The sequence below is a fragment of the Rhineura floridana genome, chromosome 7 (assembly GCF_030035675.1).
Source record: "Rhineura floridana isolate rRhiFlo1 chromosome 7, rRhiFlo1.hap2, whole genome shotgun sequence".
NCBI classification, from domain to species: Eukaryota; Metazoa; Chordata; class Lepidosauria; order Squamata; family Rhineuridae; genus Rhineura; species Rhineura floridana.
Genome location: NC_084486.1, coordinates 77,644,104 through 77,667,414, shown reverse-complemented (window position 1 = coordinate 77,667,414; position 23,311 = coordinate 77,644,104). Strand labels below are relative to the sequence as shown.

Sequence of the window (23,311 nt, the reverse complement as noted above, 5' to 3'; positions counted from 1 at the left end):
CAGCAGCAGCCTCCCTAGCTGTTCCCCCAGAACCCTTTGGCCATTTCCTCTATTGGAGATCACAGCTATGTGTGCGACAGGCCGGTCATATAACCTCTAGACTAGCCTACTGCCCTCAGCAGCAGTGAAAGATGCTGTCCCATTGCCGGTGTTGAAGTAAGATTCAAATCCAGGCTGCATTCAAGACAGCACTTTATTCCATTCTCCCAAAGTTTCCTTACCTGTTAATTTTTGCATTTTATGTTATCTTTCACACAACATAAAAAAAAAATTCTTGAAATCTAGTGGAATCAAGTGGAACTTTAGTGCTCATTTCCATGTTAATTGCTTCCAGAAAAAAATCTGTTTGCAACCCTGTTAATCCAGAAAATCATGGGGGGTTGGCTTTTTATTTTCCCCACAGTTTTCTTGGGATCATGCTATCACCGCTCAAGTAATCAAATTTGGGGTGGTATTCTGGCATGCAAAAACAAGCATGCTCTTAAAGGGGGAGGCAACACATCCAATGACATCTGTTGTTGCATCACACCACACCCACTGGTGTGAATGAAATTTAGCACAATATGGCAATATATTGTTTTTTGAAACCACAATTCCATAATGCAACAGGTACTGCAGTATGAAAGGAGCAGTAGACATTGGGAGAGAAGCGCTAGCTTTACAATAAAGAAAAATAATGCAATAACACACACACCCGTCTGAATACAGCCCCAATCTAGTTAGTGACTATATATGGAATGCACAGAAGGTCCCACCTTGTTCTTTGCCTGAGACAGCAAACTGTCTGTTAAAGTATGGCAGTAACCAGTGTTTAAACAAAGTCAGTGTACTCTTGGCAAGCCGATGACCTAGCAAGTTGATTATTTTATCTAAGAATAATTACTTAAAAGCAGCTAAATAAAGTTTATAGCAACCAATTAAGCCCCTGCACAGAAGGGTGAAAACAGCACAGCTTGAAGCACAACTCCCAGATTCAAAAGTGGTAAGCAGCTCAGCAATTAATAAATGTGTGGAGAAGCAATATATCAAGAATGCAGTTGATGCTACCCAAATTAGTGTTTGCATATTTATTTGAACTGATACTGTAGCATGTCTGATTTCTTGTTATTACCTGGGGACGGGATCCATAGATCTTTCATTGCTCCAAAAATATCACGTTTCCCCCAGTCTAAGGGCTGTGATCTTTTGTAATCACTAGGATAACTGAAGTAGCTTTCCCCAGTGGATGATTAGTCATTTGTGAATTTCATATAGGTATCAGGGATTGGTATTGTCAGGCCTCTGCTGAGACCCACACTCCAGTAGGGGCCCACTGCTAATCCCTGGAGTCTCTTAGCTCTCCTGCTCCTGCTCCTCCTCCTCCCTATTGCTACCTGTTCACTTGCCCTTTCAATCGAGTGAGCAGTGAAAGAAGCAAGGAGAAATCACAGTAACATGTCTTCTCTCTGCCTGGGGGATTATGCAGATTGGACCCAGAGGGAGAAGCAAAACAAATGGACAATGACAATAGTCTGGAACCATACTTGTGGACTTCCTACAGGCATCTCGTTAGCCACTGTAATGGCCACTAGATGGGCCTTTAGTCTAATCCAGGAGACCTTCTTGTGTTGTTATTTTGTTTTTATTGTAAGATGTCTTGAATATACGATATACAGAAAGGCAGGGTAGGGATTATAATCAGAAGCACATACAGACAATAAGTTTAGGACTGCCGTAGATAGAAAGATACCTTACTTGTTTCTTTTCATTTCCTTCATATGGAAATTGATAGTGTAATCAGTCTCTCTGTGAAATCTAAAACAGATAACAGCCTACATATAGATGAGGAAGCCCAAGCTTCCTATGAAGCAGAAAGCCCCTGGTTCAAGTATCATCTTGCCATGAATTTACTATGGTGACCTAGTGAAAGCTGCCACCCCTCAGCTGCAATATAATATCAGTGTCCAACCTTTCATGGTTGCGGTCAGATTATTGACATATTGATGCAATGTATGTGAAGTGCTTTGAACATTCAAAACACTATATAAATGCTAAATATTGTTATTAAAGCCTGTAAATCTGTTTGATATAAATAAGAATCTCAAATGCGAAACATGGTCAATTTTGGTACTTTTCACTGTTTTTTCTCAATTCTAATCTCCTCACCAGGTGTTGGTAAATCTCTGGCGTTCACCTGTGATGCACAGAGAGTTAAAAATGAATCAACTAAAGAAAGAAAAAAGGCATCCAAAATAGGCTCTGAAAAGCCTGCATTTTGTGAAACTGAGCTGTTTCCCTCCCACACAGACACATAATAGAAGCATCATTGAACACTGTACACGCAAAGTGTAGAGGTGAGGTAAGTCATGTGGAATATCTCCTTAAAGATTATTGCTTGGAGTAAAAAAGAAAGCACTGACCAAAAGATGGTTTCCTAAGCAACTCTCATGTTTAGTTAATTAGTCTAAGAATTTATTCTCTTTCTTTATTTACCTTTTGCTGAGGAGATACTACCAGATTCCTTTCCAATGACAAGTTCCCAGCTTGCTCCTCTTGAGTGATAATCACATTTCTTTCAGATAACTCACATAAACCTGCCTTTTGTAGATGCCTGTAAAATATACACAAGATTAAAAGCCATTACTTCTTAAGGTAAAGCATTTTTAAAAAAGAAATTTGAAATAGCATATGTGCCCCCTCCTTCTGCTTTATCTGTCTAGACATGCACAAATGTTTTTAAATAGACACTTTCAATCAAGTTGTAGGCATACTCATCTGATACGGAAATGTTTCATAAATGCATAATGGGAGATAACTAAAATTATAGTTCTAAAATCATGATTTTAAAAAAAGCAGAAACAGACCAGGTTTGCAGACTCTCTCTGCAGAGTACTTGTATGCAGTCTGAGGCTACTCTCATTAAGTCACAACAATGCTGTACAAATTTAGAGAATCAATGCTAATCTCTGCTGGTTCAAATGGGTGATCACTGGTGGTAGGTTATTTTGCCCTTCTGCTGGCTGGCCAGCCTATCACCAAGAATGTATAGCATGTTTTACACCTGGGTCCTCAGCAACTGAATTACAGTGGGGTCAGAGGGGGCCTTATTCATGCTTTACCTTCTAGTTCCTGTTCTAAATTAAAAGGCCATCAGAAGGGGCATGATTTGGATAACACGGGGGGGATTAAGGAGGTGAACCATTTGGATTTCATAAGATCATAAGGACCCCCTCTTTCCCCATAACTGAAGCCTTACGAAGGCTACATACATTAACCTATGAGTAAGGGCTCTTTGGCATACACCTGCAGCCAGGTAGGAGCCACTTCCCCATAGTGCTCTGCTATGTGTTGCAGTATGCATGTGAAAACCATCACCCAGTTTTATTGGTCTCAGATTCCCATAAACATGTGAGGATTTGTCCTTACTCTTCTAATGGAAACTTCTAATCAGGAGTCCAAAGATGCTCTTTCTCAGAACATCTAATTTGTAGGGGACTCTGTATATGCTCTGAAACCCAAGACTCTACTCACAGTATGTAACTAGCTAAATTATACTCCCTTCATTGATTTTATTTGCAAGCTTGGGTATATGGGAGAGAGATTGGTGCTTTCCTTTTTTTTTCTCTTATAATAAAATTCTTTATATTATGACTATATTTGACTACATTAGTTTTAAAAGACAGTTTTCTACAATTTCTCCCCAGAATTTCCCTCACAGGTAAGACCGCATGGCTGTTAAAGCTATCCCTTGTGGAGTAAGGCTGATGCGCAAGGTTTTGTTTCATTCTGTGTGTCCTCTGGACTTTGGGGAAGTAAATCCAAACTTCTTCTTTTAGTTTATTGTTTCCTAGATCTGGGCTGAAGGGAGGAATCCTGGGCAACAGGGCCCAGAACCTTCCCATGCAGCTGTGCAGACTAGGGTATGGTAGGAGGCTCATCTTATCTGGTGGTGGCCTACCAGAATTCTTTACTAGGTGATTATACAATGTGAAGACAAAGTTAGGTGGAGATCATATCTCCTGCATTCCCCTTGCTTGTAACAGGTGTGCCTTTGCAGATGAATGTTTGTTATGTGGTTTAAATATTTTTAACTTTGTCATTTAGGGCTGGGTTTTGAAGGCTTTGGGAGTGGGTCACTTTTGTTCCACCCAGTTGCGTGCTACGTTTCACTTGCAAATTCCTGTTGTTTACGCTCAATCAACAATGGTCTAAAAATACCCAGCATGATTATTTGCTCAGTGTCATATCAGATGACTAATGCTTGCTGTGTGACCTGTTAATCTATATAATTTCACCACAGCAACAATCACATCCCTGACATAACTGTGGCCCACTATTCAGCCTTGCAGGATGAGACAAAGGAAAATGTTCCTTCCGTACAAATTACATGACAATAGCCTTTAGAGCTGGACAGGTTTTGCTCATTTTTAACCTACTTCCTTCTTTTTTACAACTTCCCAGCAAGCATACACCTAACAAACAGATTTCCAGGTTACCATCTTTTCTTTTAAGCCAAAACAGGTGAGTGATTTATTTTTAACCATCACCCATCAGGAATGATGTTACTGGTCTCCAGTTCCTATCAGTTCCAGCCAGTATGGCCATTGGTCAGTCATGATGGGTGTTGTAATGTCCAGTAACATTTGGAAGGCTACAGGTTACCCACTCCTGATTTACATCTTACCTTCTACATCGACACTAAATTCAGTGCTAGATTCAAGCTGCATTGCCCGAATCAGGGATTGACTCCACTAGGGAGCTCCAAATGCCAACCCTGCTGCTAGTTTGTAGGAGTGTGTAAGCTGCCCCCATTTCACTTTGGGGTCCATTTCAGCACTATTCACTTCAGATCACTTTGTAGGCTCCTTGCTTCAGACCCTAAATCCAAAGCAATATTCAGAAAACAGAGAGGCCTCCTTAACCCTTATATACCCAGTAGGTCTCTGTGGGAGAGCTTCTCCAAGTTCCAAAGATCTCAGAATCCCACTCGACATTAACTCAGAGAAAGGCTTTCAGTGTGGCTGATGTCTCCAATAACTTTTCCTTTTTCCGATCTCCTCTGATTTTTTTTTTTGCAGAGAATTATTGATATTATAACTGCTATTTATTCACAAGTCTCCACTGGTATCAATCTTTATTCTGAACTCTGTATTTATTGCCTGTTACATTCCTTTTCAAGTGCATTGCAGAGCAGATTAAGGCAGATAATCAAGTCAGTGTCTTCCCCCCTGCTGCTTATAATCAACACCTCATTCCCCCTTGCTCTGCTTTCTGTCAGTTACAGTCAACACTTCAATCACTGAAAGGGAATACACATATGAAGAGCTCACAAAGAAAGTAGGTCAAAAGTAGGTATCACTCACATTATCAATGATTTCAAAACAAATTAAAAAAAAGAATTGGGGAAACAAAGAACAATGAATAGGAAACCAGACCCAGAGAGTTGCTATTTCAAAATTCTCTCCTCAAAGATAGACTATATCAGAAATAATAATTAATCCAATGGTAAATCCAATTATTGCAGAAACGAAGCCTGTTACTAGTGTCTACTTGTTATTGTTCTTTTTTTTTACCTGCTGCTATTTTCTGTATTTTTTTAAAGTGTATTTTACCTGTTTATTGCATTTTGTTCATCACCTTGAGATGTGTGTGGAAGGTGATATCATTATCATCACTGATGCTTTGGTCTTTCCATTAACTTGCATTAGGAAACCAAAATGACCATAACTTTTGGGGGGTTTCCTCCCACATAGTGCATGAAACTTGCCAGCATAGTAGCCCCCCTCTCCCCAAGAGGGATTAACTCTGCCAAATTTCAGACAGGTAGATGCAGAGTTTTTCCCCCAGTTTTAATGTCCATAACTAGTAAAACAATGTGCCAAAATGGGGAGTGGGGAGGAAAAGAGAAAGACAGAAGGAGGTGGCACTGCCTAACTATTGTAATGGAAGAAGACTAAGGGCGGAATTCATCTTAGCTCTAAGTCTCTTGTTCCATCAGCACAAGGACAATGTTCTACCCCTTTCCTCACCCCACACGTCCCCTAAATCTGTTCTAGGAGTTCCTGGAGCAGATTTTGGGAGCTCATAAGGCATGCTAGTGGGGAAGGTGAGGGGGAAGTCTCGTTGCACAAACAGGACTGGGATGGGTTGGAAAGGAAGGAAAATAATTGATACAAAACAAACAGATAGAAAGGCTGAGTTAAGGATGTGTAAGAGACAAGCTAAATCAAAATGCCACCAATAAACTCAGCATAATATTCAGAGAACTAGCCAAAGAATGAGAAAAAAAGCACTGAGAAAAAGGTTTTATAAATCAGCCTCCCTCCCACCAAGAACTGTGATTTGAGAGTGTTGGGTGAGATTCTAGCCCTGGACTGAAAGATAGACCTCTCAATAAGAAAGCTCCCTCTGCCTCTCTCCCCACCCTGGTGTTTCCCTTATATAGTGTTGTTTATATATATTTTTCCCTTTCATTTTGGGGATGGGAGGCCTGGCTTAGATTGTGGTGTGTTTTTAAAAAACTCCTGTCATCTCTGAATATCTCAGAAGAGCTCAGAGGAGGGGCACTACACTCCAAATATGTCCACCTCACCTTGGGATTCAGATGAGACAGTTGTACAGCCCCACCAGTTTGATCACAGTCTCAAAAGATTGTCTCTCCTGGCTGCTGTGGTCTTTCCCCCTCAGCTTCCCTGACAGCAAGAGCGGTCATAGTTCCGTGGTGGAGCCCATGCTTTGCATGCAGAAAGATCCAGGTTCAGTTCTCAGAACCTCCAGTTAAGAGTAGAAGGTAATCTCTACCTGAGACCCTGGAGATCTGTTGCCGCTCAGAATAGACAATACTTGGCTAGATGGACAAACAGCCTGCCTGGTATAAGACATGTTCCTATGTGGTGGCAGACAAGCATGAGCAGGCAACTACCATTAAGAGAAGAAGAAGAAGAAAAGGAATAGCTGGGCAGTTATGTACACATGCACTCTTCAGTGGGTAAAAAGGCTTTACCATAAAAGCACAACTCTCCCAACAATTGTTTAACCAAAATCCAAGTTCCATGAAAGCCAGTGATTTAAACAGAGATTCGATTACGCTAACAGTATTGTGGTAATAGTATTAGCAGGTTTTATTTTAAAATTGATAAGCAGAACTACAAAGTCTTGAGAAATTCACATTATCCAATTGAAATCTGTACAAATAAATCCCAATGAATTATTTCAAAATCATATGCAATTGTATTAACATGATAAAGTTTATAAACTAGCGAAACTGAACAATATGAAATTCAATAAGGGAAACAAATGTTCAGTGACTCACAAATCAGGAATAAGCAAATGCACAAACAGAATGCAGAAGGAAGTGGAGGAGGTTGTAATGCTGCAGAAAAGGCTCAGAGGATGATAAACTGGGCAGATGGGTGATCTGATCCTGTCACAGAGGAAGCAGAAATGTAAATGAGCATCTCAGATGTAAAACTACAGAGGTAATTATGTCCTCCTGGGTAGCACTAGTATTAAATTCTACAGAGAATTTAACTAAGCAGAGTAAAACTACGTGTGCTGTGTGATTTACCTGAAAGGAGCAGACTTTTAACCTGCATTCAAATCACTGAGATTTCCGACTTTGTAAAATAAGAAAAGCTGTTCTATTTATATAAATACATAGTTGATAGGAAAGGCATGACTGGTTCTAACTAAGTTGGAGGCACAATGGCCAGGCTTGGTCATTCACCCCATGCTAGAAGAGAGGAACAAAGACAAAATGTCTTCTCTCCCTTGGCTGGATGAGTTTGGAGGTGAGGTCAGCTCCCTGAGAGTATCAGTTTACAATGGAAGGAAGACACGTAGAGGAGCATCAGGTAAGATAGACAGCCTAGCCAGCTGGAGGACCCTCTATCTTCCCTCAGGCATGCAAAGAGAACCAAATGGGAGTTACTCTTGTCACACATCCAACAACTAGGAGGGCATCAGCTAAACTGTGTTAGCAGCTGTTGTTTTCAAAAAGTCCAGGGAAGCAATTAAATGTGTAAGTCTACCCAAATGGAGCCAATAGCAATGATAGTTTCAAAAGGATCTAGTAACAGATAATGCTGGGATTTCACAGTGCTAAAGTGGAGGCACCCAAAGCAAAATATGTTGTGTCTCAAATGAGTTTTGTCTAAGATACTTCAAAACAAAAATACTTAGTCATTCAAGCTAATATCAGGCAAGCTGAGGATAAACACAGTGCATGCTCATCACGTTAAAATGATCCATGTAGGGGTTTTGACTGCGTGGGCAGCCAGTCCTCATATGTGGTTATGTGTAGTGCCTCTTAATGAGCTGCTTGCTGCATTGCCAGAGTCTGTGGACAACTGGCTCTTCACACAATTAGTACTGCCATGTAGGGTATTTTTAAGCAGCTGTCCCAACCCTCTCCTTTTAAATCCATTCCTATCCTTTAAAAATCCACACGGCATTTTTAAAAACATTTTTGTGGCTCTTATCAGCTAGGGCCATCAATAATTGTATTCATTCCTTTGAGTACCACAGAAACTGGACTGTTGAAGCATTTGTAGGGATTGGAGAAAAGATATAGATTCTATAGATACAGAACACAGATTCTATATTAGAGAATCAGATACTAGCCATGAAGTCCTGATATTTTCTAGACTTGGACTCCACCTGATCCCACCAAGATTTCTTTAGCTTGGCCACAGTGTTCAGTCAGTGTGTGGCAGTGGTTATATTATGATCAGGGAGACTCAGGTTCAAATTCTCATGCCACCATTAAACTCTCTGGGGTGGTCACTGAGCCATTAAGCTCAGTCATTGTGAAATCGTCTTTCATAGGGTTGTTGTGATGCTAAAATGGTTGTGAGGAGGGAGAGCCAAGAATGCCACCCTGAACCCCTTGGAGGAGGGGTGAGATAACAATTAGCTAGTTAAATTCAATGAATTAAGGATAGCAGATTAAACAATCTGCTCCATTCCAGCAGCAGGCAGCACTTGTGGGGCTGTGTTGCTAACCTGACCTCCATCCACCATCCAGCTGAGTCACTGCAGGATACTGGAACAGAGGGTGGTGGTGGTGGTGGTGAGGTAAGTGCAAACGCACCAACAGGAGATCCGGTTTGGCTCCCCTGGCATATTTGCACTGTGCTGACCTTGCCACCTCTGGGCCACTCCCTCTCTCAGTCCTAGTATAATGTAGTGACTTAGATGGACAGAGGTCAGGTGGGCAGCACAGTCCTACCACACCATCTGCTCCTGCTCTATTGTTGTTGGTCACAAATCCCCACCCCAAACTCAACTTTAAAGGTGCCTAGGGTAATCCTTTAAGGTTACTACTACTGCTACTGCTACTGCTACTGCTACTGCTACTACTAATAATAATAATATGATGATGATGATGATGATGATGATGATGATGTTTGTCTGCGATTTAACAGGTTTCTTACCAAGGGGCACCTCTCTCATGTGTATAATTTTCAAACTAACACTAGGGAAAATTAAGTGATTCTCACCCTAAAACTGTAAAGCTGCCCCTGTGGGAAAACCACTGAACCTTTGGAAATCTGGCAGGATTCATGACCTCAGAAGGGGTCGCTTTGCTGCAAAGTTCTCCAACTTTGCTCAAAACTGAAAAAGCTATAGATGCTTCCTTTCTTAAAAAAGACAAAACTTTAAAGATGTTTAACACTAAAGCCCCTGGACCTACTAGCCTATAATATGGCAGGATTCATCCACTCTGGAGGGGCTACTATGCCTGCAGATTTCATCTACTTCTTTCAAAAGGAAAAAAGTTAGTAATTTCTTCCCAACATCCCAAAATAAACAACAGCCAGCATGGAACCAATTGCCTCCATAAAATCAGCAATGAATAGAATGCATGTGTGCCATAAGTAGAAATGTTCTATTTTAAGTCATTCAATCAATACATGTTTAGTATATAATAATCTTTTGCTGGCTATAGTTCCTTTCCCCCCCACTGCTTTGGCCTACCAACTGCCCAATTCCATGATGCTAGAGGTCTCAAAGCCATCACATGGCTTTTATCTTTCTAGTAGCTGTCATTTTTGAATGGTGGAGTCTGGAGGAAAAGGGAATATTTGCAGATCCTTCAAATCAGGGCAGTAGTCTATGAGACCCCTTTCACTTTTTAAGTCACATTCTATCCCCACCAATTCCAAAATACATCCATGACAGAATTCGATGGATAAGTTCCAATATTTAAAGTTTTAGCACTCAATCTTCTGATCATCATGGCTTTCAAAATAATGGGGAAAAGCCTCATGTATTTTCTGGCTAAAAATATGAGTTCTCCATATGGCACATAAGACTAACAAAACAAAAAGCCTGCCTCCAAAACAACAACAACATGCTGTTTAAAGAAGTTGGATGATGTGAACTTTAACAAATAACCTAAAAATAACTGACAACAGTTCCTGTCGATGCACTCAGAGAAAGAACTGTTCTCTGCAGATTTTCACCTCCTCCTCCTTCCCTTCTGCTTTTCTCCCACTTAAAAGAAAAACCTGCATCCTTGTCTAGTGAACTGTGCAGTCGAAGTGTGAACAATGCCCAACAAAGCAAGCAGGAACATGGAAAGACACACAGATAAATTTTATTGCTATATTTGCCAATTAGGGTCTAGACTTCTTTCTTGACCTGAGGTGGGGGAACGTTTATGGCTGGAGGAGGAACAGATGGTCTGGAAAGAAAAGTGTGAAAAAGACTGATGGAGGTTGCAAATGAGTGAGAACAGGGGAGAAATTTGATTCTATTTAAAGGCGAACCTCCCTAAATCATACTTTCCAAAACAAAATGCAAACTGCAACACAGCTATTCTTCACAATTTATAGTTCTCCAAATGTTGCAGTGCCGTTCTCCAGCCAGATAATTTGTACAAAACTATACATACTGCAGTAAAGTGTGCATAAAAAGTCTGCATCTGTGTTGGAATTGCTTTTTAATTTTTTAACAATATGTTTTTAACCTTTTTAAAGATGTTTTTAAAGCTTTTAAAAAATGTTTTTATCATTGTTTTGTTTTAATGTATTTGGGGGTCTGTTTTTATGATGTTTTAAAGTGTTTTTAGCGCTTCTGTTTGCCGCCCTGGGCTCCTGCTGGGAGGAAGGGTGGGATATAATAATAATAATAATAATCCTGAAAATAAAATACAATATATGGGGGGGAATATTATTATTATTTGCATTTATTAGTCACTTTTTTCACAAGGTGACCCAAAGCAACTTACAAATATTAAAACCAAGTATAAAAACCAGATTAAAATGAAAAAAAAAAACCAAACACCCCACTTTCATGACATATAAAAAGGAAGATTTAATTCAACTAATCCCACTAAAGGTAAGCAAGAAAGAGGCTACAAATCTACTTAATTCCCTCTAAGGCCAAAAGCCTGGGTGAAAAGAAATGTTTTTGCCTACCACCTAGAAATATATAATGATGGCACCAGGCATGCCTCCCTGGGCAAAGCATTCCACCAGTGGGGAGCCACCATTAAAAAGGCCCTTTCTCATGTTTATTTATTTATTGTATTTATATACCGCCCCATAGCCAAAGCTCTCTGGGCGGTTTACAGTAACTAAAAATATTAAAACAAATATACAAATTTAAAACACATCTTAAAAATTTTAAACAATTTAAAAACATGTGCTTAACAGGTGAGAATTCAGATGGAGACAAGCTATCAGGGAATATGGCACTGTATCAGAGACACATACAGAACTGAAAGAGTATGTATGGTAAACTCCCTGGTGTTTACAGACCAATACATTACTAACCCGCTCATAGTGTCTGTTTAACCTTTTTGTTTCTCTTGACTTTTGGCTGTGAGCGATGGTAGCTGCTGTTTGTCATCTGATGCGTTTACTACAAGGAAAACCTACAGTTCTGAATGCAGTTAACAACCTGCATTAAACACAAGTTGGTCCACATAGAGTGTTCTCATCTCCCTCGTTCTGTGGCCAACACACATAGTACCATTGACCAAGGAGTAATTTACTGTAGTATATCCATAACCATACAGGTTTTACCACCGTCTGCACCTCTCTCAGAGCAGACACGTTGAGAAGGGTCTTAAATGACAAATGCACGGTCTGGATTGATTCATGTGGAGAGAGGCAGTCCTTGAGGTATTGGGTTCTGAGCCATATAAGGCTTTATAAGTCAAACCAGCACTTTGGATTGAGCCCAGAAACTAATTGGTAGCCAGTGCAGTCATGCCAGAACTGGTTTTATATGCTCAGACCATCTTGACCCACTCAGCAATCTGGATATTGAATTCTGCACCAGCTGCAGATTCCAACCCATCTTCAAAGGCAACCCCACGTATAACACATTACAGTAATCTAACCTAGAGCAGAGCTTGGAAAAGTTACTTTTTTTGAACTACAATTCCCATCAGCCCAATCCAGTGGCCATGCTGGCTGGGGCTGATGGGAGTTGTAGTTCAAAAAAGTAACTTTCCCAAGCTCTGACCTAGAGGTTACCAGAGCATAGACAACAGACGTTAGGCTGTCCCTGTCCAGAGAGTGGCACAGCTGGGCCACAAGTTTTAGCTGATAGAAGGTACTCTGTGCTACTGAGGCCACTTGAGCCTCAAGTACAGTAATGGATCCAGAAGTACCCCCAAGCCTACATTTCAGAGGGAGTGTAACCCCATCAAGAGCAGGCCAATTCCCATCAGTCTGTTCTAGGGAACCACCCACTAACAGCGCCTCATTTTTATCTGGATTAAGCTTCAGAATACTGGCTCTCATCCAGACCATTACCAAGGCATCAGTCTAGCACATCCACTTGCACACCTTCAGATGTAAAAGAGAAACAGAGCTGCATATTATTATCATATAGCTAACAATGCACTCCAAAACTCTGGATGATCCCCACTCAGCAAATGTAGATGTTAAACTGTGGGATGGGGGTAACTGAATCCTGTGGAACCCTACACTGAAAACTCCAGAGGGCCAAGCAGTATTTCCCAATCATCATCCTCTGTAAATGGCCATCCAAGTGGGATTGGAACTATCACAAAGCAGTGCCACCCACCCTCAAGTCAGACAGCTGCTCCCAAAGAATGCTATGGTCAATGGTATTGAAAGCCCCTGAGAGATCAAGCAGAATTTACAGGGATGCAGTCCCCCTGTCTATTTCCAAGCAAAGATCTGTACAAGATCTGTATAAGGGAGAATGACAAACAAACGTGTGTATATTTGCACTAAAATGATGATGAATTTTCATGACTTTTTTAAAAATGCCAGTTAATGTAGAAATACAGTAGGGCCCCGCTTTACGGCGTTACATTTTCTGGCGTTCCGCTAATGGGACGGCTTTCAATTAGGGGAAATTCCCCATTTTAAAGCCGATTTTGCACTTTTGCGGCATTTTGCGGCATTTTTGCGGCATTTTCGCACGATGTGACCCATTATAGTCATTGGGTTCCGCTTTACGGCAATTTCCTCTTTACAGCAGGGGCCTGGTCCCTAACCCGCCATATAAGCGGGGCCCTACTGTACGAAGAACGGAATTTAAGACTGGAAAAATGAGGAATTCAGAGAAACTGAAATTGACACATTTGTCCATGTCTACACATGAGTGAGCAAGTAGCAGAGCATTAGATTGGTTTGAGGCTCGCTATCTAATTTATGTCACAAAGAATAAGGGAAGGTAGGGGGCTGAAGACTTTTAAATGGATTTTTATAAAAACTACCTTTTCTTAAAGAAGTTTATTTCTACAGTGCTATGTTACACAATCAGTCTTTATTAACTGTTTTACCTGGCCTTATAAATAACTGTTACATGTTGTTGCCTATGTTAGTTTGGATTATTTTAGTTTATTGTAATCATTGTTTTTATGATATCATTATTTATTACTTGCTCTACACCCTAAGATCCCAGTGCAGGTTACAACAATTTTAAATACAACATTAAAACAAATATTGAGAGCTGCCTTCTGTGTGTTATGCCCCAAAAGGGAGCATATAAATAATTGTATAAATAAATATAGCTCAGTATTCAACTAATGTTTTATGCTAGTGCAGCAGGTTTTTCCCCCTCCTCACCTGCACACCATCCCCAAATCTGTTCTAGAGGCTTGGGGGGAAACCCAGAACAGATTTAGGGGGCTCAGGGAGCGGAGAGGGGAAGATTGTTCCACCATGTGAGAAGAAATCCTTGCATTGATAGAACAGTTGCCTTAGTGCTATATTGAAAATAGCCCATAATGCTGATGGTGGAGTGTGCCCTGCTGCCCTAGGGAAATTGAAAACAAAGTTGTTTCCAGAGTGGGCAGGTGTTTCTCTGCAGACACCACAGGCCCTTCAGGTGCAGCAGGAACATCCGCGGTACCCAGCAGAAGAGACGGAACATCAACTCCTCCTCCCTGACTATGTTGCTACTTAAGCCTTGAAGAACTGCCTCAGAATATGAGATTGGGTGGGGCATGTGAGAGATCACCTGCTGCAAACTGTAAGAAATGTCATTGCTATTTTTTGAATTTAGCACTTTTGAGGAACTGGCTGTTGATTCTAGTGTTTATTAATAGTTGACTGTACTAGAAAGTTTTATTGCATCTGACGTCTGATGTTTACTAACATTTAAATTCATTATAAAATGGAATATGATTAATATAAACAACTGATCAATAATATAAATTGTCTATATTAATGATATTCCCTATTTTATAATGAATTTATGTTAGTATTCTCAAAATGAATGGTTTGTTTGCATGGTTATATTATGCTTTGAAGTTGTTTTTAGACTGCCCTTCATCTGACAATCACAGGGAAGTAAACAATAACAATACATAAAACATGACATTAAAAAAAATGAATAAATACCATATAGCTTAAAACTTTGAACATACAAGATCTTAACAGGGTGGTTCATGACAGATGCTCTTGGAGTCACTGATTCATAGGGTCGCCATAAATCGTAATCAACTTGAAGGCACATAACAACAGCTTAAAACTTCATTATGTATTATGTAGCACACATAGTCACAATACATTCTGTACATTGTATATGGCATTAATTTAGTCTAAAAGGCTGAATGAATAAATGTCCTTTCAACAGATGAGAAAAAGAGTATGTTTATTGAAATTAACTATTTACTGATATTTGCTTTTCTTATTTATTTATTTAATTTGTATCCCACCCTTCCTCCCAACAGGAGCCCAGGGTGGAAACAAAGCACTAAAACACTTTAAAACGTCATAAAACAGATCTTAAAATACATTAAAACAAAACAGCATTAAAAATATTTTTAAAAAACAACTTTAAAAAATAGTTAAAAACATTAAAAACATATTAAACAATTCTGACACAAGAATGGCTCAACTTAAAAGGCTTGTGTTGTAAGCTGCTGTGGCTACATTTGTGTGTGGAAAGTGGTGTACAAACTGATGTAATAATAGACCCATGAGGCTAACATATACTTTTTTATATATTAATGGACTGCCTTCAAGTCAATTTTGACTTATGGCAACCCTATGAATAGGGTTTTCATGGTAAGCAGTATTCAGAGGGGGTTTACTATTGCCTTCCTCTGAGGCTGAGAGGCAGTGACTGGCCCAAGGTCACCCAGTGAGCTATATCGCTGTGTGTGGATTTGAACCCTGGTCTCCCAGGTCATAGTCCGACACTCTAACCACACACTGGCTCTAAACATATAATTAGCAGATTATTGTCATTATTTCAACACTGATAACTAAAAGTCTTAGTTTTTCCTTATTTCTGAGATATATAAACAAACATGGTGTCAGAGCAGCATTTTAAAGTGTTTTGACATGGGTTAGGGTACTGCTAGATGGAAAGTAGAATAAGTGCCTTTTTAAACACCCCCTCCTTCCACCAAAATGGCCTGGTTGGCACATCACAGTAAGCTAAATTACAGCTTCCTGGGACCCAACTCTGTAGCCAGCCTTCCTTGCAAGGTGGGGCAGTACCATTTCAAGATGGGGCATTTTGGGGGGAGAGGTAGATAGTGCCAGCCAATCCCTCCCCCCCCCCGCTCACTGGTGGGGAGGATGTGAGGGCTAGGCTGGGGGAAGGGAAAGCAGTGACATTCCCCCTCCCACCTCCTCCATGCAAAGTGTATGTTAACTGACATGATGTGCTGCATAAAGGTCATATTAACAGAAAATTTAGTATGAACACCAGGAATTAAGTGGCTGGCATTTTTTTTTTGTTTCATAAGAAAAAAGGATGTTAAAGATACAATGAGCAAGGAGATACCAAAAAGTGAAAAACAAACCAAATAGTTTATGCTGTAAGTAAGAAGTTAAAAACTAATGTGCAGCTTATTTTCTCAAATATTGTTTTAATCTTGTATCATAACACCAGTCCAAAAAAAAAAAAAGGTTTAGAAACAGGGTAAGACCACATTGCAATGCAATCAAGTATTTAGGGAGAGTGGTTCGGAGAACAATATGCATAATTCTCTTGTTGAAGTCAGCGAGATTGAGTCCTGAACTTTGCAAAATATTTACTGCATAATAGACTTCCTTTCATAAACTTATAAAAATGCCTTGTAAACATGCAAGAAAGATTTTTGAATGGTAGGTTCACAATACACCATTTCAGAGATAAAAAATGCACCCAAAAACCATACTTTAGAACAGTTGCACCTTTCATTTTTTCCTGGAATTAAAGTAGTTTAAAAATTTATCAGATTTAAGGTTAGTTGTCCTAACATTTGGCTTAGCATTCATCTGAATCCAAGATTGTGATTAAGATCTCTTCTCCTTATCCACGATCTGTTACCATATGACATACTTTGGCTGCATGTGGTTAAGGAGGAGACTAAACAAGATCCTGGGTTTGCATGACATTCTAAGCCAAGCTTTGACTTAGCCATCATGCTTCACTGTGATAAAAGAACTGGGGAGGAACAAAGCAAGCATGAGCTTCTCTTTGCTAGCCGAAATATTCATGAGCCCCAGGTAAGCCATGTGATATGCAAACCAGACCAATACGTACATAATGGTAAGTCACCACTTTGTAAATTGTTTTATGTGTTCATACTGCCAAATTCCAGAGCAGTGGTGATCTGTTATGACATCTTAGGAGCAGCTAAAAAAAGTATTGGGGCATAGAACTTACTGTCCATAAGGAAGCTGCCTTATACCAGGTAAGGCAGACCAACTGTCCATCTAGTCCAATAGGGTCTGCTCTGACAGCCCAGTGGCTCTCCAGGGTCTCGGAGACAATGGCACTTTCAGATGATCTGTTTATTGAGCATTCATCCTGATTTGTTTGCAGGGAGATTAGACACTGTCAGATATTTAGTGAATATCCCAATGATTCCCAGTGTGGGCTGTAGTGCCCCCCTGGGGGGCATTACAGCCTTTCAGGGGGGCGTTGGCATGACTACAAACTTTAGGGGGACATTTGGGTTCATTAGGAGGCATTGACATTTGGCGGTCTGATGCGACAGTTGAAGCATTTAAGTTTAATTTTATTTAATACACAAATGTTTAATTTTTAAACTGTTTTGTCCCCAGTTAGAATGTATTTAATAGTCTCAATTCATGGAAATAACACTATAAATAGTGTGTGCTCTTTAGTAAAGAAATTCTGAATAGCGGCCAGTGTCACATCAAGGAATGGGGATATTAGCCCATTAGTCGTCTCCAGAAGGTAGTGCTTGGGGAACATTGCTCGACACCGTGGGCTCTCCAATGTGGAGTCCCGCAGGGGTCAGTTCTGTCTCCCATGCTTTTTAACATCTACATGAAGCCGCTGGGTGCGGTCATCAGGAGTTTTGGAGTGCGTTGCCATCAGTACGCTGATGACACGCAACTCTACTTCTCCTTTTCATTGTCTTCAGGTGAGGCTGTTAATGTGCTGAACCGTTGCCTGGCTGCGATAATGGACTGGATGAGAGCTAACAAACTGAGGCTCAATCCTGACAAGACTGAGATGCTGTTGGTGGGAGGTTTCTCTGATCAGATGGTGGATATTCACCCTGTTCTGGACGGGGTTACACTCCCCCTGAAGGAGTGGGTTCATAGTTTGGGAGTATTTTTAGATCCTTCCCTGTCACTTAAGGCTCAAGTAGCCTCGGTGGCACGGAATGCGTTCTACCAACTTCGGTTGGTAGCCCAGCTACGTCCCTATCTGGACAGGGAGGACCTCACCTCAGTTGTCCATGCTCTGGTAACCTCTCAATTGGATTACTGCAATGCGCTCTATGTTGGGCTGCCTTTGAAGATGGTTCGGAAACTACAGCTTGTGCAGAATGCGGCGGCCAGACTGATAACGAGGACCAAGCGGTCTGAACATATAACACCTGTTCTGGCCCGCTTGCACTGGCTACCAATATGCTTCCGGGCCAGATTTAAAGTGCTGGTTTTAACCTATAAAGCCTTATACGGTGCGGGACCGCAATACCTGCTGGAACGCCTCTCCCGATATGAACCTGCCCGTACACTACATTCAACATCGAAGGCCCTCCTCTGAGTTCCGACTCATAGGGAAGCTCGGAGGACGATAACAAGAACTAGGGCCTTCTCAGTGGTGGCCCCCGAACTGTGGAATAGTCTTCCCGATGAGGTGCGCTTGGCGCCGACGTTGTTATCTTTTCGGTGCCAAGTTAAAACCTTCCTCTTTTCTCAGGCATTTTAGTTTTTTTAGTTTTAAATATGTTGTAATTGATCTTAGATTTGTGGATTTTTATATACATGTCACTTGCACTGATTTATTGGATTTTATTGTGTATATTTATATTTCTCTGTTGTACACCGCCCAGAGAGCTATGCTAGTCGGGTGGTATAGAAATTCAACAAATAAATAAATAAATAATAAATTAGCCACGCCCCGGCACTAGGTAATGTTCTGATGCTGTCTTGAGGGATGTTGGAACCAATCACGAGAGAGTGTTTGATAAGCTGGGTGTATTGGTGGAGGGCACATTCTTCCAACGGATGAGTCCCATATGCAAACGGGTGACCCAGACAGTCAGTTATTCACTGGTTTTCTTCAGGAATGGGACATACTCGCTACCTGTTGTTTCCTGTGATGTTTAAATGAACTTGTTTAACAAAACAATGCCGGTAAACTGAATGAGTTTGTTGTTAAGTAACACAGTGTAAGTCTATTACTCCAGATATTGTGAAGTTAGCCAAAACTCATCAAGCTCAAGGATCACACTAGTATTTTATAATAAATCTCATTTTATTTTATTTTCTATAACTATGTATGTATATTAATAAATCATACTAAGAATTCAATGTGTAATCTAAGTGCAATAAAAAGGCATGATAAAAACAATCAGTAATAATCATTGAAAATACCTTTTATGCATTATATTTTAACGGAAGAATAGGAAGCATTGGCATATACTTAATCTGAGGGGGGCGTTGGGCACAAAAAGATTTTGCAAAGGGGCGTTGGGTCAAAAAAGGTTGGGTTACACTGGAATATCCATTCTGATTGGTTTGTGGGGAGATTAGATTTGCATCACAGCAAGTGTTACCTCACATTTTCCTGTGCATTTTCCTTTCACTTTCCTCATCACAAAAAGTCTGTTCTTCTGGGGAAGCAGGTTTCTGCACAAGCCCCCCCCCAACCAATTATAATTACACAGCCAGAATTTGCTGGTATGTGATTGAATCCCACCTGAAAAGAGCAACAGAAATATCTATCTTCTGCATACCTGCTACTCAGTCCTTTTAACTGCAAGTACCAAAGACCACAGCCAGGACTTTTAACCTGCAAAGCACCAACACTTATCTTTTTAGCAGTCAAGCTAAAGGTTTATTCACTCAGCACTTTAATTGTTGATGGTTCTTTTGTAAGACTCTTTGTTGTGCTCAAATATAGTGGGATGGGGAACTAGAGGATGCAGTGGCAGTGTCACATTCAGGTTCAATGTCAGATCCCACAGAGAGAACAGCGAGGTTGGCCAAATGTTGCTGGACCATGGATAGTTCCAAGTGAAAAACTTGCTACAACAAATGTTGGGATCAGACTGAGGCCTTTTAAGCTTACCTCCTCCTCTCTCTGTAGAGAGCTTCAGAGCCATATAGGGCCAGCTATCTGGCCTGAAGACAGGCACTCTTCCTCCATTCCATAGCCATGGGTGATGTGCCACATGAGTGGTGGGAGGCATCCGGCTCTTCAAGCTCAGAGGAAGTGCCTGTGAGAGTCCAGGCTCTGGCCCAAAGGCCCTGGTGTCTGGGTGGTTCCTCTGGGCCCCCAACAGATTCAGGTGCACTGGTCTCCCTATGTTCGGTAGTCAGCACTGACCCCTGAACCTGACCCAGTTCCCCATCTGATATCCCTGCAGCCTCCGACTCCATGTCCAGATCACGGCTAGATTCAGATTCAGGGGTCATGACAGGCAGCAGATCAACTTCAATGTCAATCTTCTTATATTCTTCTCAGAAGGCAAAGAAAACACACAAGGCAAAGAAAAAAGTCATGTGGCTCAATATCATAATTTAAGAATCTCTGACTATGAACACAAAATCAGCCAATTTTTTCTTGTCACTTCCTGTACAATTCAATTAATGTACTGCTTGTTCCTCTTTTGAAAAAATTGCTCCCCTCCCTGCCAAAGGGCTGATTCTGTGTCAGAGCTCATTTGCCACACAAATATGAAAAGTGAACAATATGTCTTTGCAAATGCCTGAGAAGCAAAAAGCAGAGAAGTCACATCCCAAGAAGTGACGAAGGTATGCTGTAGGGGCAGTTTGCCCTCTTTCTAGTGGCTGCCTCAGTTATTATTTCAAAGAGTTGGATGAAATCAGCACCTTCAAATAAACATGGTGTGTTCCCTAAATAAACAGGCTCCAGCTTTTAAATAAAACAGGCTCCAACCTTTAAGAGGCCAGATGACAGGATGGTGTCACTTACATCCTGTGCCACTGCTGTTCTCTTCTGAAGAACGTTGAATGGTGAAAGATAATTAGCATAACACAAATTAAAAAACGTTGCATGAGGAAGTGACACCCCGTATCACTCATCCCCGATCTGATAGAAGCATTTAAATTAGCAAAGGGCAATTATGAAATGAGTCAGCTGGTCTGCTTGAGATGACAGTTTGGAACAGGATGTGGGACCATTGGTTTACGATCAGCATGAGAGAGAGAGAGAGGAGACCTAAAGTCAGATCAGTTGAAGGGCAACATTTAAATGTCAGAAGTTTGCTTGAGGAAATGTTCAATTAGTCCAGACCATGGCAGTTCCATAGAACATAATTCTTAATTTAGAATACCATAGCTCTTAACAGAAAAGGCACTGCAATTCTGTAGAAACCTAAATACTGCTATAACAATCTACTCACATCACTTGACTTAGAGGCGTCTACTGTGTGCAGACAACAGAACTTCCATTAAAAGGGAGCATTACTTCATCTCACACTGAGCCAGCATGCAGGATATCACAATTTATTATATCACAGTAATGGAAAATTGTTTAAAACATGTCCATACTTCCTCAAACCTTTATTCTGTTTGCAGTCCTGGGTTCGCTCAAGTAGCCCACATCTGCTTATTCAGAGTAGCTAAGTCCCAAAGTTTTACATACTGTTTCCTCAATTCCAGGATATGTTTGATCTTCCAGTACTTAGAGAAGACAGTTCTCTAGCTAAAAAAATCATGCAGAAATGTATCATCTCCTTTTCCTTAAAGTCTGCCCTCTTTAATACAGTCAATAAAATATCCTAGGAGAGCAATTTTTCTCTCCTAGAATCTTATTTATTGCTCCCTGGATCTGCGTCCAGTATTTCTTTTTTAAAAAAACACCCCTCTTCCAATCTCTTTTAATAGAGGGTGCTCTCAGAGAAGAGAGACAAATATGCTAGACAGGCTACTACATCATGCATATCAGTATTCTCTTTGCAGTGTAACCAATATCAACTAAAATAGGATAGAGTTATTTTAGCAAAGAACATGTTGATTAACTGGTTATTTATTAGAGATGATTTGAGTTATCCCTGAGGAGTGTGTACTGAGCTGCAGATAAAAATATACCCAGTAAATTCTTTTCCATAGATATACAGGGTGAGAAGTATTCCCTTCCTGTAGCTTTCTTAACAGTCCTAATCACTAAGAGAAGCCAGCACCAGTTCAGATGGAGACTGTTAGAGAAAGATCAATGCCCTGGATCTCTCATACTGGAAATGAAATTATCTGTCTTCAGCACTCTTCCTGGTTCCGGAAGAATCGTGTGCTAGCAAATGAGAGGAATTTGATCAAATGGCAGAATATCTATCCCAATTAATTTGGGATAATGCTCTCCAGTCTCTTAGGGTAAGTTGCTTTGCTTCTTCACTTTTTACTAGACAATGGCGTATTATTCAGTAACCTGACAAAGAGATAATGCTATGTTGAAAGATGCACCTGGGTATGGTGGTACGTACAGAAATGATACATCTGATTTCACAGTGACTAAGGGCTTATCTGCACAATCCTTTTTTGAGTTCCAAAAGTGCTACAGTTCCCTGGATAGGAGTCAGAGTTCAAACCATTAGCACTTTCAGAATGGAAAAGCCCACACGTATTTTCCTTCTGCAGCAGTTTAATGAATGGCTTTTAGGGGCTTTAACATTCAATGCACTGCATATTGCACAAAGCAATTCTAGCTGCTAGGAAGTTAGAAAAGTGCTATTGTAATGGGGAAGGCCTTCATCAGTGAGTTGCCTGACCAGAACCACCCCCACAGCCACAGCCCAGCATATGGAAGGCTGTCGGACTCCAGCTGCAATCCTCTGCTACTTACTTCCTTGGGAATAGGGCCATCCCTAAGACCCACAGTTGGGGGGCCCTATGTCTGATGCCACCCATTCTGCAAGCCTGGCCACTTCCCACCTTCCTAAAGCAAGTCTGAGAGGGAAGTGGTCGAGGAGCAAGAGGCAGAGGGAAGATGAAGTCAATGGGGGGGCACAAACAATGTAATTTGCTCTGGGCCCTGCACCGCTCTCCCTCGTGGACAGCCCTTCTTTGGAACAGTCCCTTTTGAACTCAGTGGAGGTTAATTTCTAATTACATATCCATAGGACTGGACTGTTGACTGTTTAGATTAAGGCTGTTAGGAATAAGGGGTGAGGTCTAGCATAATGTTAGCTAAAGAGGTTTGAGAGATGTTGTGCAGCAGGAGAGAAAGTGGAAGTGCTCAAACTTAACCATCACCAAGTATAACACTAATAGGGCTTGCACAAGGGGTTGCACTAATGGCTATTGTTCCAGTGGGCTGCCACAATTGGATACCACCCAAGGACACGAGCATGTGCCTTTCCAAGAAACATAAAACACATCAGCAGCATCTAAGCAACCCCCCCACCCCATATCACTTTTCCCCTTCCCAGAATTATTCCAAGCCTCTGAGATCGGAG

The 23,311-nt window shown here is 40.9% G+C and overlaps 1 protein-coding gene across 1 annotated transcript in view; it reads right to left on the bottom strand.

Annotated features, from left to right (window-relative positions):
* LOC133388430 (uncharacterized) overlaps positions 1 to 2,517 on the bottom strand; it is a 39,764-nt gene extending 37,247 nt beyond the window's left edge. Inside the window, exon 1 of the mRNA XM_061634389.1 lies at positions 2,473 to 2,517. The gene's annotated coding sequence lies outside the window, so the exon portion shown is untranslated. The remainder of the gene's footprint in view (positions 1 to 2,472) is intronic.
* Positions 2,518 to 23,311: the final 20,794 nt, after the last annotated feature.